The sequence below is a fragment of the Narcine bancroftii genome, chromosome 1, assembly GCF_036971445.1.
Source record: "Narcine bancroftii isolate sNarBan1 chromosome 1, sNarBan1.hap1, whole genome shotgun sequence".
NCBI lineage: Eukaryota > Metazoa > Chordata > Chondrichthyes > Torpediniformes > Narcinidae > Narcine > Narcine bancroftii.
This window is the reverse complement of record NC_091469.1, coordinates 355,448,847-355,463,001: the sequence shown is the minus strand read 5'-3', so window position 1 is coordinate 355,463,001 and position 14,155 is coordinate 355,448,847. Positions and strand designations below refer to the sequence as shown.

At 36.5% G+C, this 14,155-nt stretch overlaps 1 long non-coding RNA gene across 1 annotated transcript in view; it reads right to left on the bottom strand.

Annotated features, from left to right (window-relative positions):
* Window positions 1–358: 358 nt before the first annotated feature.
* The window catches only part of LOC138749841 (uncharacterized), a 90,652-nt gene continuing 76,855 nt past the window's right edge, over window positions 359–14,155 (bottom strand). Inside the window, exon 5 of the long non-coding RNA XR_011348893.1 lies at window positions 359–440. This is a non-coding gene — a long non-coding RNA (uncharacterized lncRNA). The remainder of the gene's footprint in view (window positions 441–14,155) is intronic.

The following is a 14,155-nucleotide window of genomic DNA, read 5'->3' as shown; positions in this document are numbered from 1 at the left end:
TTTGTTTTATTTTTGTAGCTTCATTCAAGATTAATAACAGTAATATTTCTTGTCTATTGAGTTTTGAAATGTGCTTCAGCAAGGATCAGATTTTAAATCTCATACCTTTAGCTTATAAAATGTTAGTAATTGCTGTAAAAGGAGTTGCATTTAGTTGGCACAATAAAGTTAAATTTTGATTATTTTAGTAAATGTAGTTTACTTTTTGAGAATTGAATTGAAACAACCTGTCACATTTTTGTTGAGGCCAGAGAATAACAGCGAGAGAGTTAAAAGAAAAATGATGACAAGTGCCTAATAGCACAGAAATCTAAACAAAATAACAAAATCATTCTTTTTATTAGGTTCATGGATTGCATGTTCAAAATAATTGTCAAAGTCTCTCAGGAATAGCATGGCTATAATTGTAGCACAGATGCCTAGTTTTGACTGAAGAATTCCTGTTGAAAGGAGATAAATTATTTATTGTTACTGACAAAGAAAATTGTTTACCTTCCAACACGTCAAGCCACATTAATCTTCAAATTCAGCCGTCTGCATCTTTCACTGTAATACTCCAATAAAATCAGGGACGCACAATTTTGTTCAATAGACTCACTTTTTGTACCCTATGTTGCACCAATTCTCGTCCCATTGAAATTGGCCTGCCCCAACTACATACACATCTTTTACTGCTCAGTCTCTTCTGCAGCTAACCTAACACTCAAGATGACTATTTCCTGAATGTTCCCCAACTGAAACTTAATGCACTTGTCCTACCTCATTCCGAAAAACAGATATAGCAATGTTTCCTTCCTCAGAATCAGGAACCCTGTCCAGAAAATGACCTGGATACTCCCGAAAGTGGTCATGTCCATACCAAACCTTTTGTCCATCTATACTAACCCCACTTGCTCTGCTCAGGAATAATCCTCTGTGTCTTGCATATCTGTCTAAATGCCTCATGAATATAGTGACTGTATCAAATTGCACCACTTCCTCTGACAGCATTCCAGATATCAATTGCTCTCTGTGTTCAGGAAAAATCCTCAGACCCTTTAAAATTCTTTCCTCTCACTTCCGCCCTCTTCTTTTGGATACTCTAACATGGGAAAAAGATTTTGATGATCATTGTCTGCCAAAAGGGCATAATTTGAGAGCCATACATCACAGAACAGTCCTTCAGGCCAATTTTTTTTTTGAAGACCTTTTGGCCTTGTGGACAACCCCCATTTGCCTGCTTTTGGCCCATATCCTCCTAAGTCCTTTCTATCTTATTCCAATATTTTTTGAATGTGCCAATTATGGTCACTTTTAAAACTTTCCCAGGCTGCTTGTTCCAGTTACAAAGTACCCTCTGAATAGAAAAAAATTAAAAAATATCATCATCTCGTATGCTTCTGAGGTCATAATATATTAGAAAAGCTCCACCCTCTCTACCTTTAATATTAGTATACCATTTTATATTGGGATAATTAAGGTCTCATTTCTTAACGACTATGGCAGTTCCTTGCAACAACCTACCTGTATATTTGTTACTGTACGTCTCTCACACTTATCACTTTGGTGATCTAAAGAATACTCTAAGCAGTATGATATTTCTCCCACTGTTTCTCAACTCTTAACCAAAGATGTATTTTTGACCCAACTGATTCAGTCAATAACGCTACCCCCTTTATCCTTCCTGAACACTGAATCCAAAGATGCTTGCTTCAAAGAACTACTTTGGGTAGGCATCCATCAGGAACTTCTTTCGTGTAGGCATCCATCTCCCAATTCAGTCAGCAACTCAATATATTTCCAATATGACTATCTGCAATTCGTCATTTTTAAAAAATTTTTAAATAATTTTCCACACAAACTCCAACAATTGTCAATTATCAACGATATCTACATTAATTACATTTCGTATTTGTCAATTCTTTACAGTCCTCTCATGGAGCTTAAGTGTTTCTTTTTTTTTAATCCCCTCCCCCGACGTTAAACATTTAACACCAGACTAATTACACTTACACATAATGACCAAGACACTCATAACAAAGGTATGAAACTTGTATTTGGGGATTTATGGGTTTGTCGTGTTAACGGCAGCCAGCACGTAGGCTGCCTTTTTCTGTAGCTTTCCCTGGCTGGAATAGGATGGGCCCCCTCCACTCCCTCACCAATGGAGGGGTGAATTGGGAGGGCAGGACAGAAATGCACAGAGGTTCACATTACAACTGCGCTTCAGTGTAGTTCATATAGGGCTATCAGATAACAGGTATGCACTTCCTGGCCACTGCCACTGTGACCATAACCAATTGAATTTGAAATTTGGATAGCTTAATTTTAAGTCTTACATCCATTATGTTTCCCAACAGAAAGAGCTCTGGGTCCTGTGGGAATTCTTTGCTTATGATTTTTTTTTCTAGGGCTTAGCCCAATTCCACCCAAGTCTCATCTTGGCACATGTCTAGGTAGCATTCATGAAGGACCTTGTCGCAATGTCGCATTCTAGATCTGTTCAATTTTTGTGGCGTCAGGTACAGGTGGTGCAAAAAATTCTACCAGCCTGTACCACACATTGAGACTGCAGTTATGTTGATCCGACACAAATCCGAGCAGCACCATTCATCAATCATTATTCCTAAGTCCAACTCCCACCTCTCCCTCAACTTATCAAGGTCTGGCTTCGGGCCTTCCATTAGGAGCAAGAAATACATTGCCAAAATGAACTTCCGCGTGCTTCCCCTTCGAATCATGGTCTCTATGTCACTGCATAGCTGGACCTAATTTGTCCTGCAGAAAAGATCTTATCTGAAGGTAGCTGTGAAATGTCTTATTTGATAAATTGTATTTATTCCCAAGTTGCTCAAATGACATTAGCCACCCCTGCTCATAACAGTCCTCTACACACCTGATGCCATTATGACGCCAGGTGTCCAGAATCTTGTTACCAACCATCAATGGTTTTAATCTATTTGGAGTTGGAGGTGTTTTTGGAGACAGCCCCACTTTGGTTCCTATATATTGGTTAATTTTATTCCAAATGAGAATTACTTGTTTTAATATGGGGCTGCCTTTCTTTTCTGAAAGCAATTCAGCATCCCATTTATAAATAAAGTCCTCTTCTACCTGCTCGCCTATCATGTGCAGGTTGAGTTGTGCCCAGGATGGTACACCTTCCCCCTTGAAGAGGGAGGTGATATATCTTGACTGGGTTGCCAATAGTATGTTTTAAAAGTCTGGCATTCGCAATCTGCCCAGACTATAATCCCAGGTTAATTTTTCCATAGAAACCTTGTCTACCTTTCCATTCTATAGGAATCTCCTCACTTCTGCAAGTAAATGCTTGAAGAATCCCCAGGGCAGTGGCACAGGTAGCATCTGAAAAGGGTACTGGAGTCTTGGTAACACATTCATCTTAATACAGTTAACCCTGCCCATTAATGTTATGGTCAGGGACATCCATCTATTTAAATCCTCCTCAATTTTCCCAAGCAGAGGAGTCACGTGATGGAGTAGTGGCCGGTAGGGGAACTCCAGCCCTCTCCAGAAAAGTAAAAAAAAGATAGAGTAAAAACAAAGGCACAAACATAAAAACCATAACAAAGTGAAAGTAAAAGTGTGGAGAAAATGACAGCGAAGAAAGAAACACCAAAAACAACGGGAAGAAAAGAAGAAGGAAGGACGTCGGAAGAAGAAGGTGAAGGCCTTACCGGTACGAGGAGGCCCGCCGTGGAGAAAGAAGCCCGCTCCCTGAGGTCAGTGGAAGCCCCAAACTCGGGACTACAAAAATGGCTCACGGAGCCAAACAAAAGTGCGCAACCGCGAGGATTCACGCATGCGCGATTGGCAAGACAAAAATAACACTGACGGGAGGGGGGACCAGCTGAGGAGTAGATCTCCACAGCTGAAACAGACAACTACAACACAACAGCAAGAGGAAAACATAGAAAATAACGAGAACAAGAAGGAAGAGAATAAAAATAAGAAATCAAAGAAACAACAGATGACCAACCCAGAGGAAGAAGACCAACACCAAGACACTTCTAATAAAAATAAGAAGACCAAAAATACCCAACAAAATAAAACAAACAGCCAAACAAAAAAACCAGAAGAGACAGAGGTAAAGGACACAGATCCTGGAGTGAACTCAGAAGAAGAGGAGGAAGAACACAGAGAAATGGAAGATGAAGGGAAGGGCAAGTACATGGATATTTTTTTTAATATATGGAAACAGTAAAAGAATGGCAGTCACAAGAATTCAGTGAAATAAAAAGTACAGAAGAAAAAGTGAATAGATTAGAGATGATCATGACAGATATAGGAAAAAGAGTAGACAATGTGGAAGAATGAGAAACAGCCATAGAAATGGAAGTAGAAGACTTAAAAAATAAATTAGAGCAATCTGATAAAAAAGATAAAGAAACACAGGAGCTGTTAGCTCAGAAGATAGATATAATTGAAAATTATAATAAAAGAAAATATAAAGATAGTGGGCCTTAAGGAAGATGAAGAAGGCAAAAATATGAAAGAATTTATAAAAGAATGGATCTGCAGGGTCCTAGGAAGACTAGAATTACAGGAAGAAATGGAAATTGAAAGGGAACACAGAACATTAGCCCCTAAACCACAACCACAACAAAAACCAAGATCCATTCTAGCAAAATTCCTAAGATATACAACAAGAGAAAATATATTGGAGAAGGCAAAAAAAAATAAGAGAAGACAAAAAACCACTGGAATACAAGGGTCAAAAAAATTTTTTCTATCTAGATATAAGTTTTGAACTCCTGAAGAAGAGAAAGGAGTTCAATGCAGCAAAAATGACCCTATGGAAAAAAGGTTATAAATTTATGTTTAAATAGTTTTTCCAGGGCAGCAAAACAAACTATTCTCGGATCTGGAAGAAGCACGAATATTTGCAGAACAACTACAAAACAGACAGAGAGATGAAGAGATGTAACAAGAACAAAAATGACAACAAACTATGTATGTGTGTATGTATGTATGTATGTATATATATATATCAGCCTGCAGCTGACGTGGACATTTACCCCCTCCATAAATCTTCGTCCGCGAAGCCAAGCCAAAGATATATATATATGTTTGTGTTTGTGTATACATATATATATATATATATATATATGTATATATAAAAATAGAGTATAGGTAAGAACTAAGAAGGGAAAGAAAGGGAAGTAAGGAGGGAATTAGAGAGTGACCTTTGTTATATATGAAGATTAAAATCTTTTCTGGGGAGTTACATATCTCCCTGGGTGGGGAAGAATAGCAGTCACTGCGAAATCAGTTGACGCTTGCGAGCGGATTTGCAAATCCGATGTGGTTGCCCGACAAGGGACAAAGGGCAACTCAGAAAGGGGAGGGACTATTGGGGTTAAATGAATTTTAGATATGAAAATAGTGGAAATATTTTATGTTTTAGAAATGTTGTCTTATAATGTGTTCAAAAAAAAGAAATCAGAAATGGATAAGAAGGGAAGGTGGTGATGAGGAAACGGAAAGGAAAGATGAACAAAGTATGAAATGGCTATGTTGAACTATATGACTTTAAATATTAATGGAATACATAACCAAATCAAAAGGAAGAAACTGTTAAATTTACTGAAAAAAGAAAAAATTGATATAGCATTCGTACAAGAAACACATCTAACTGAAGTGGAACACAAGAAATTAAAGAGAGATTGGATAGGACATGTAACAGCAGCATCATATAATTCAAAAGCCAGAGGAGTAGCTATATTAATCAATAAAAATGTATCAATTAAAATAGAAGAGGAAATAATAGATCCAGCAGGGAGATATGTAATGATAAAATGTCAGATATATTCAGAATTTTGGAATTAACTCAATGTATATTCACCTAATGAAGAAGATCAAAAATTTATGCAAGATATCTTTTTGAAGATAGCAGATACACAAGGGAACATACTAATAGGAGGGGATTTTAACCTTATTTGGACTCAAACATGGATAAAACTGGGAAAAAAACTAACAGAAAGAACAAAGTAACCAAATTTATAATTAAATCGATGTAAGAAATGCAACTTTTGGATATATGGAGGAAACAACACCCAAAGGAAAAGGAAGATTCATATTATTTGGGTAGACATAAAACATACTCAAGGATAGACCTATTCCTGTTATCAGCCCTCATTCAAGGGAGAGTTAGGAAAACAGAATATAAAGCTAGACTATTATCGGACCACTCACCCCTGTTATTGGCAATAGAGCTAGAGGACATCCCGCCAAGAATGTATAGATGGAGATTAAACTCCATGCTACTTAAAAGACAGGATTTTAGAGAATTCATTGAACGACAAATTAAAATGTACTTTGAAATAAATACGGAATCAGTGAAAGATAAGTTTATACTATGGGACGCAATGAAAGTGTTCATCAGAGGGCAAATAATAAGTTATGTAACTAAGATGAAGAAGGACTACAATCGGGAAACAGAACAGTTGGAAAGGGAAATAACAAATATAGAAAAAAAATTAGCAATAAAGGAAGATACAACTAAGAGAATTGGCAGATAAAAATATTAAATATGAAACACTACAAACATATAAGGTGGAGAAGAACATAATGAAGACAAAACAGAAATATTATGAGCTAGGAGAAAAAATGCACAAAATTCTAGCGTGGCAGCTTAAGACAGAACAAACTAAAAGAATGGTATTGGCATTAAGGAAAAAGGACAAACAAATTACATATAATCCAATGGAGATCAATGAAAACTTCAGGGAATTCTACGAGCAACTATATCAAACTGAAAACGAAGGGAAAGAAGACAAAATAGATGAATTTCTAACTAAAATTGAACTACTGAAATTACAAACAGAGGAGCAAAATAAATTAATAAAACCATTTGAAATAGAAGAATTACAGGAGATATTAAAAAAACTACCGAACAATAAAACACCAGGAGAGGATGGATTCCCAATAGAATTCTATAAAACATTTAAAAACTTATTAATTCCACGCCTCCTGGAAGTAATCAACCAGATTGATAAAACACAAAGCATACCAGATTCATGCAAAACAGCAATAATTACAGTAATACCAAAGACAGGGAAAGATCCACTTGCACTAGCGTCATAGAGACCAATATCTCTACTTAACACAGATTATAAGATAATAGCTAAACTATTAGCAAACAGATTGGCCGACTATGTACCAAAAATAGTAAATCTAGACCAAACTGGATTTATTAAAAAAAGACGAACAACAGACAATATCTGTCCCCCTGGATGTCAGGCGGGTCGTTGAGCTTACCAGGCCGGTACAGGATGTCATAGTTAAAGGTGGAGAGTTCGATTCTCCATCTGGCGATTTAAAATATATTTTAAAAAAAAAGACAATATCTGTAAATTTATTAACTTAATTCATGCAGTAGAAGGAAATTAAACTCCAACAGTAGCAGTTGTTTTAGACGCAGAGAAGGCCTTTGACAGAGTAGAATGGAATTATTTATTCAAAGTACTACAAAAATTCAGGCTACCAGAGAAATATATTAATTGGATTAAAGCATTATATAAGGGGCCATTGGCAAAAGTGACAGTAAATGGATATATATCAAAACAATTTAACTTAAGCAGATCAACAAGGCAGGGATGTCCACTATCTCCCTCACTGTTCACGTTAGCTATAGAATCACTAGCAGAACTGATAAGAACAGAAAATAAAATAAGAGGGATAAAAATAATGGAGAAGGAATATAAAATCAGTCTATTTGCAGATGACGTTATAATATACTTAACAGAACCAGAAATATCAATAAAAGAATTACATAGGAAATTGAAGGAATATGGAGAAGTATCGGGGTACAAAATCAATGCAAATAAAAGTGAAGCAATGCCAATGAATAATGTGGATTTCACAAAGTTTAAGAAAGAATCGCCATTTAAATGGCAAACACAAGCAATGTGATACCTAGGTATACAACTAAATAAAAACCTCGGCCATCTATATAAACACAATTACCATCCATTAATGAAAAAATTACAAGACGACTTAGAGCATTGGAAAGACACTGATAGGAAGGATAAACTGTATTAAAATGAATATTTTCCCAAGGATACAATACCTATTTCAGTCATTACCAATACACCTAACAGAGAAATTCTTCAAGGAGTTAAAGAAACACCTAACAGAGAAATTCTTCAAGGAGTTAAAGAAAATAATAAGGAAATTCTTACGGAAAGGGGGGAAACCAAGGATAGCACTAGATAAATTAACAGAATGGTACAAACAAGGAGGCTTACAACTACCAAACTTTAAGAATTATTATAGAGCCGCACAATTAAGATACCTATCAGATTTTTATCAAACAAGGGAAAAACCAGATTGGACCAGATTAGAACTAGATAAAATAGGGGAGAAGATACCTGAACATATACTATATAAATGGGATGAAAAATTGGTGCAACGTAGGAATTCACCAGTATTGCATCATCTGCTCAACATTTGGAAGAAGATTCATGTTGAAAGGAATAAAACAAATTACCAATTACCAAAACTAATATTGACGCAAAATCAGCTAATCCCTTTCACAATAGATAACCTTTCCTTTAGAGAATGGGAGAGAAAAGGGATCAAAAGAATAGAAAATTGTTTTTCGGGAAATAAATTATTATCCTTTGAACAAATTATGGATAAATATAATATAACTCACGATACAATGTTTGCATACTACCAACTGAAAACCTACTTGAAGGACAAATTGGGAAACAGTCTGAGGTTACCAGAAGGAAGCAATTTTGAATATGTGATTATGTACATCATGTATTTGAATATGTACATCAAACTGCAAGAAAAGGAGAACGAGGAAACAAACAGTAAACCTAAACAAAAATGGGAACAAGATCTAAACATAAAGATAAAGAATGAAACATGGGAGAAGCTATGCTCCGGAACTATGAGAAATACAATAAACATGAGGTTACGCATGATACATTATAACTGGATACACAGGCTATACATCACACCTCAAAAGTTAAATAAATGGGACCCAACAGTATTAGACAGATGTTTTTTGCTCTAAAAAGGAAATGGGAACAACAATTCATGCAATTTGGACATGTGAGAAAGTGGAAAAATTTTGGGAAGATCTAAACCAGATATTAAATAAAATAACAAAAAGCAATATACCAAAAAAAACCCAGAGATCTTCCTCCTAAGTAATATAAGAAACAAAGAATTTGGACTCGATTTGGATGGAGCACAAAGAAGATTTGTTATGATAGCCCTAGCTGTAGCACAAAAAATGTATTATGTCAACCTGGAAATTAGAAGACAACTTGAGAATACAACAATGGTATATAGAAATGAATAAATGTATTCCATTAGAAAAAATAACATATAATTTAAGAAATAACATTACAATATTCAAACAAATATGGGAGCCATACATGAAACACAACAGAAAAATCCTACCATGGACTTCCACCACCTAAAATGACAGAAGTAGAAGAAATGAAAAGAACTGACTCAGTAAAATTTCTTGTTTATTTTTATTAAGTGACAACATTGTTTAACGGGTTTAAAGTATCTTATAGATTGAACTTCAAATAAATGGGGAAGGGGGTGAGGGAGGGAGGGAAGGGAGGGGGAAAAAATGACACTGTATATATTTAAGAAGAAAAATGTGTATGTATCTTGGTCAATATGGTTTATGGTGTGAAAAATAAAAAATGTAAAAAAAAATTTAAAAAAAAAATCCCAAGCAAGGTGGTGGGGGAGCGGGGAGGGGGAGCTAATTCAGCTTGTATAAATTATCTATTCTAACTCCAAGATATTTGATCCCATTTTGTGGCCACTTTAATTGACTATTTTAATTCACCAGCCTTACTGACCATACTCTGCAATATTCACATGAATGTACATAAAGCAAATTTAATTAAATAATTTCCAAATCTACTGACCAACAACACTGATCAAATCTGAACTGCTTTCTATTTCTATTTGCTTTTACAAAAAGGAAGAATTTCTTTTTCTCTCTGCCCACTTATTTCTGTGCCAGAGTGCTCTGAGCACAATGGGAATGATATTGCCTGCACTGTGGAGCTAAGTGTCTTTGGGTTTTCAGCACTGGAAGGTGTTAGCCATGAAGGATCACTTATCCTTCCAGTGATTTTGAATAATTCTGCAGTCAGCATCTAGCTTGAAGTTTGGTGTGCCAGCTGTCGGCAGGCTAAACCTCAGAGGGAGAGTTGAAGATGACAGTCCCAGTTCTTCACAAGTTTGAGGTTCTATTCTTCATACATGCATCTGAAGAGTTGAAAGGCTGCCTTGCATACCTTTGTCTTGTGTTCATGACTGGTAAATAAGATGGTTAACTACCTTCCAGCTTTCTTCAGCCATTAATGGATGTGTACTCTTAAGACTCCATTGTTCTCGACACCACTTAATAGTTTACCGTCCATTTGTTTATTCCCTTGTATCACTTGCCCTCTATAAAAAGATTACTTTGCCCCTTTTTCACCACTATGTCCAACAAATCAATCCATTAATTTGCAGCAGCTGACAACTTGTTACGTCACACTACTTTTGGCATCATCAGGAAATGTTTTTATCATGGTCTTCGTATTTCCATTCAAAGTCATTGATATCACAACTCATGAATATATTTTTGAATGTTTTGGAATGCTACTGAACATAGCAACCACCACCACTGCTCCCCAAACATTTGCATTCTTCCTGTGAGCCACCCGCTATTTTCTGTGAATCCCGTATATTTTTATTTTTCTGTTCAATCCAAGCGGGAGTTTGTTAAAAAGCTGACTAAAACATGCATCAAACATATTACCCCAATTGACTCTTGTTGATTCCTCAAAAAAAAAATTCAATTATGACCTTCCCTATGTTGCTTGCCCTTAAAAATGTGCCTCTCTCCATCTCCTTATTTCACCACGACTGATGTTACACTATTAGGAACATAGGAAGTAGGAACAGGAGTAGGCCAAAAATGGCCCATCGAGCCTGCTCCGCCATTCAATACGATCATGGCTGATCTAATTTATGACCTAACTCATCTTTCTGTTTTTAAATAACTACATTGAACTGGTTGTTCTCCAATTCTTTGACAGCTTAAAATTCAACAAACTGTATTAATTTTTGGAATTACTATGCAAGTTATAGATGGGGGAGGAAGAGTTAAAACTGCTGCTATCTATGAGTTGTGTCAACATAATCTGAGCTGCAATTGCTTGAATTCGCAATGGACTTTGAGGAAATTAGGAGAAATTGTTCTCTGGTTCATTTAGTCTGCTCAGACAATTATAAATGATGCTATAAGATTTGTTATGTCAAACTATTTTACCTTGAATGGGAATTTCACTTTATTTGTATTGAATTATGATATGGTAATGTTAACAGGGTGGTAAATACAAGGAGAAAGACTAGCAAGAGGCGTGAAAAAGTGTTGCTGTGTTGAACCCTTTCAATGGCCTGAAATTAGACATTTAGAGTATTTACTTTCTTGAGTTGATCATCCATTTCAAGACCAGTTATGTTGTTAAATGTTCTCATCTCTTTTTGACACCATTGCTGTTTTTGCTTAAAAGATCGATACACCATCATATTTTACATCTGCACCTGTGTTAGTTAAGTAACCCCTAACAATGACCCTTTTTCACTGGTATCTGAAAAATGTTATGTTCGTCAGTCATTCTTGCTCCCTGTAGAATTCATGGAGACATTTTATTTCACATTTGAGCTATTAATCAATTTAGAGTTCTCATTACATGATCTGAATTTATTGGCTTTAAAAATGTTTCATTTACTTTCATAAACTGAGAACCTTTAACTTTGAATTAGTGTCTAAATATTAACTTAGTCTCATTGGAATCAAGCCTCATTGATGTTATGACTTGGTCTTTGGTTTAATTTGGTTGCAGATGTTAATTTGATTACTTGTTTTTTTATTGTCCTATCGGAATTTTATTTCAATGTTTTGCACATTTTGTGTGTCCTTCACAAAGTTTCCTTTGGCACAAATGATGATGCAGATTAATTAACTTTACCATTAAAATAACATTTTTCCTCTCGTATATCCTTAATGTTGCATGGAGCAAAATGGTTTGTGCTGCTTTGATGGTCTGTAACCATCTTCATCATTTGGATTTTCTCATCAGGGATTTATCACCAAATTAGTTAATTTGTACCTGATCTGAGATCTCTCAGATAAACGTCAATTGGAATTTTCCACAGTCTTTGACAGACTTTGTTACAGCTGCATTTCCATCACCATTAATTTCCAACATTATTCAGATTGGTTTCCTGTTTTACTGTCCTGGAGCTTGTTTCTCTGAGTGCCTTGCTCAGTGCTACTTGTTCACCGTCTCCTAACCATTTTGTACCACAGAATCCCAGATGTGGTAATTTAACTTTTAAAAGTGCAATTTAACTTTTTTCAAGTTCATAATAAATCATTAGCTTTCCACTTGATCAAAGTCTTACCAATCGACTGGACCATGTTATTCAAGTCACGTTCTCACATATTTATGAAATTAATACTGTTGTTTTAGCAAAAGGATTTCACCCATAAATATTCAACCGAAGATTCCTCTTTGCCATCATTATCCCAAAATCACTATTTTGCATCCATTGATTTTTTATTGTTCAGTACATATTCCCGTGGCCACCATCATTCCAATATCAAAGAGGGCGCAAGTAACAAGCCTCAACTACTACCACCCAGTGGCACTGACCTGCACCTTTATGAAATGCTTTGAGTCCCTGGTGATAGAACGTTTCAAAGCTCCCACTCCCAGAGACACTGGACCCTTTTCTATTCACCTATAGATGGAACCATTCCACTGACGATGTCCCTCCACCCCATCCTGGCCCACCTGGAGAATTACGCCTCATACGCCAGGCTGCTGTTCATCAACTTCAGCTCAGTGTTTAGTACAGTGGTTCTCAACCTTTCTCTTTCCACTCCCATACCATTTTAAGAAATCCCTGTGCAATAAGTGCTCTGTGATTAGTAAGGGATTATTTAAGGTGGTATGGGAGTGGGAAAGGAAAGGTTGAGAATCTCTGCTCTAGACCCAATTATTACTGAAATATTTTGCTTGAGAAAAATTGACATTGGCCCATTTCCTTTGGAGTTATGAAACACTGCACATAATGAGTCAATTAGATATGATTAAAACAGTGGTTTTCAAACTTTTACTTTCCACTCACATACCACCTTAAGCAATCCCTCAATAATCAGAGATCACCTATGGCATTAGGGAATACATAAAGTGGAAAGAGAAAGGTTGAGAACCACTGGTTTAGTTTGATCATACCCAAGAGGCTGGTGGAGAAGCTGTCCTCAATGGGACTCAACACCCCTCTCTGTAACTGGATTCTGGTCTCCCTCATGGAAAGATCACATTCTGTCCGGGTTGGCAGCAGAACATAGAAACATAGAAACATAGAAGATAGGAGCAGGAGTAGGTCATTTGACCCTTCGAGCCTGCTCCGCCATTCAACGAGATCATGACTGATCTTAAAGTTCAGTACCCCGTTCTCGCCTTCTCTCCGTAACCTTTAATACCCTTATACTGAAGAAATAGATCTAATTCCCTCTTAAATATATTTAATGAACCTGCCTCTACTGCCCTCTGTGGCAATGAATTCCACAGATTCACCACCCTCTGGGTATAGAAATTCCTCCTCAACTCGGTCCTAAATGGTTTGCCTATTATCCTCAAACCATGGCCCTGGGTTCTGGATTTTCCCATCATTGGAAACATCCCATCTGCATCCACTCTGCCCAGTCCTGCCAGAATTTTATATGTCTCTATGAGATCCCCTCTCAATCTTCTAAACTCCAGCGAGTACAATCCCAATTTGCGCAATCTTTCCTCATAAGTCATTCCTGCCATTCCAGGTATCAGCTTGGTGAATTGCCTCTGCACTCCCTCCATTGCAAGCACATCCTTCCTTAGATAAGATGTATTGTGGAATAAAACTCTTGGTATATCAGGGAGCAATTATAACTAATCTTCTGTGTGCTTCAGAGACCTGCAATTCCTGCAGCTGGAAACTCAAAGTATTGTAAAAACACTACCTTCACTAATCTCCCCTGAATCCTGCACAATCACTAAAGAAATGCATAGTTGCTTCCTGTTTCGCCTGATCTTAGGTTCTCTACAAGGATGTGACATCGTGGTTCTCA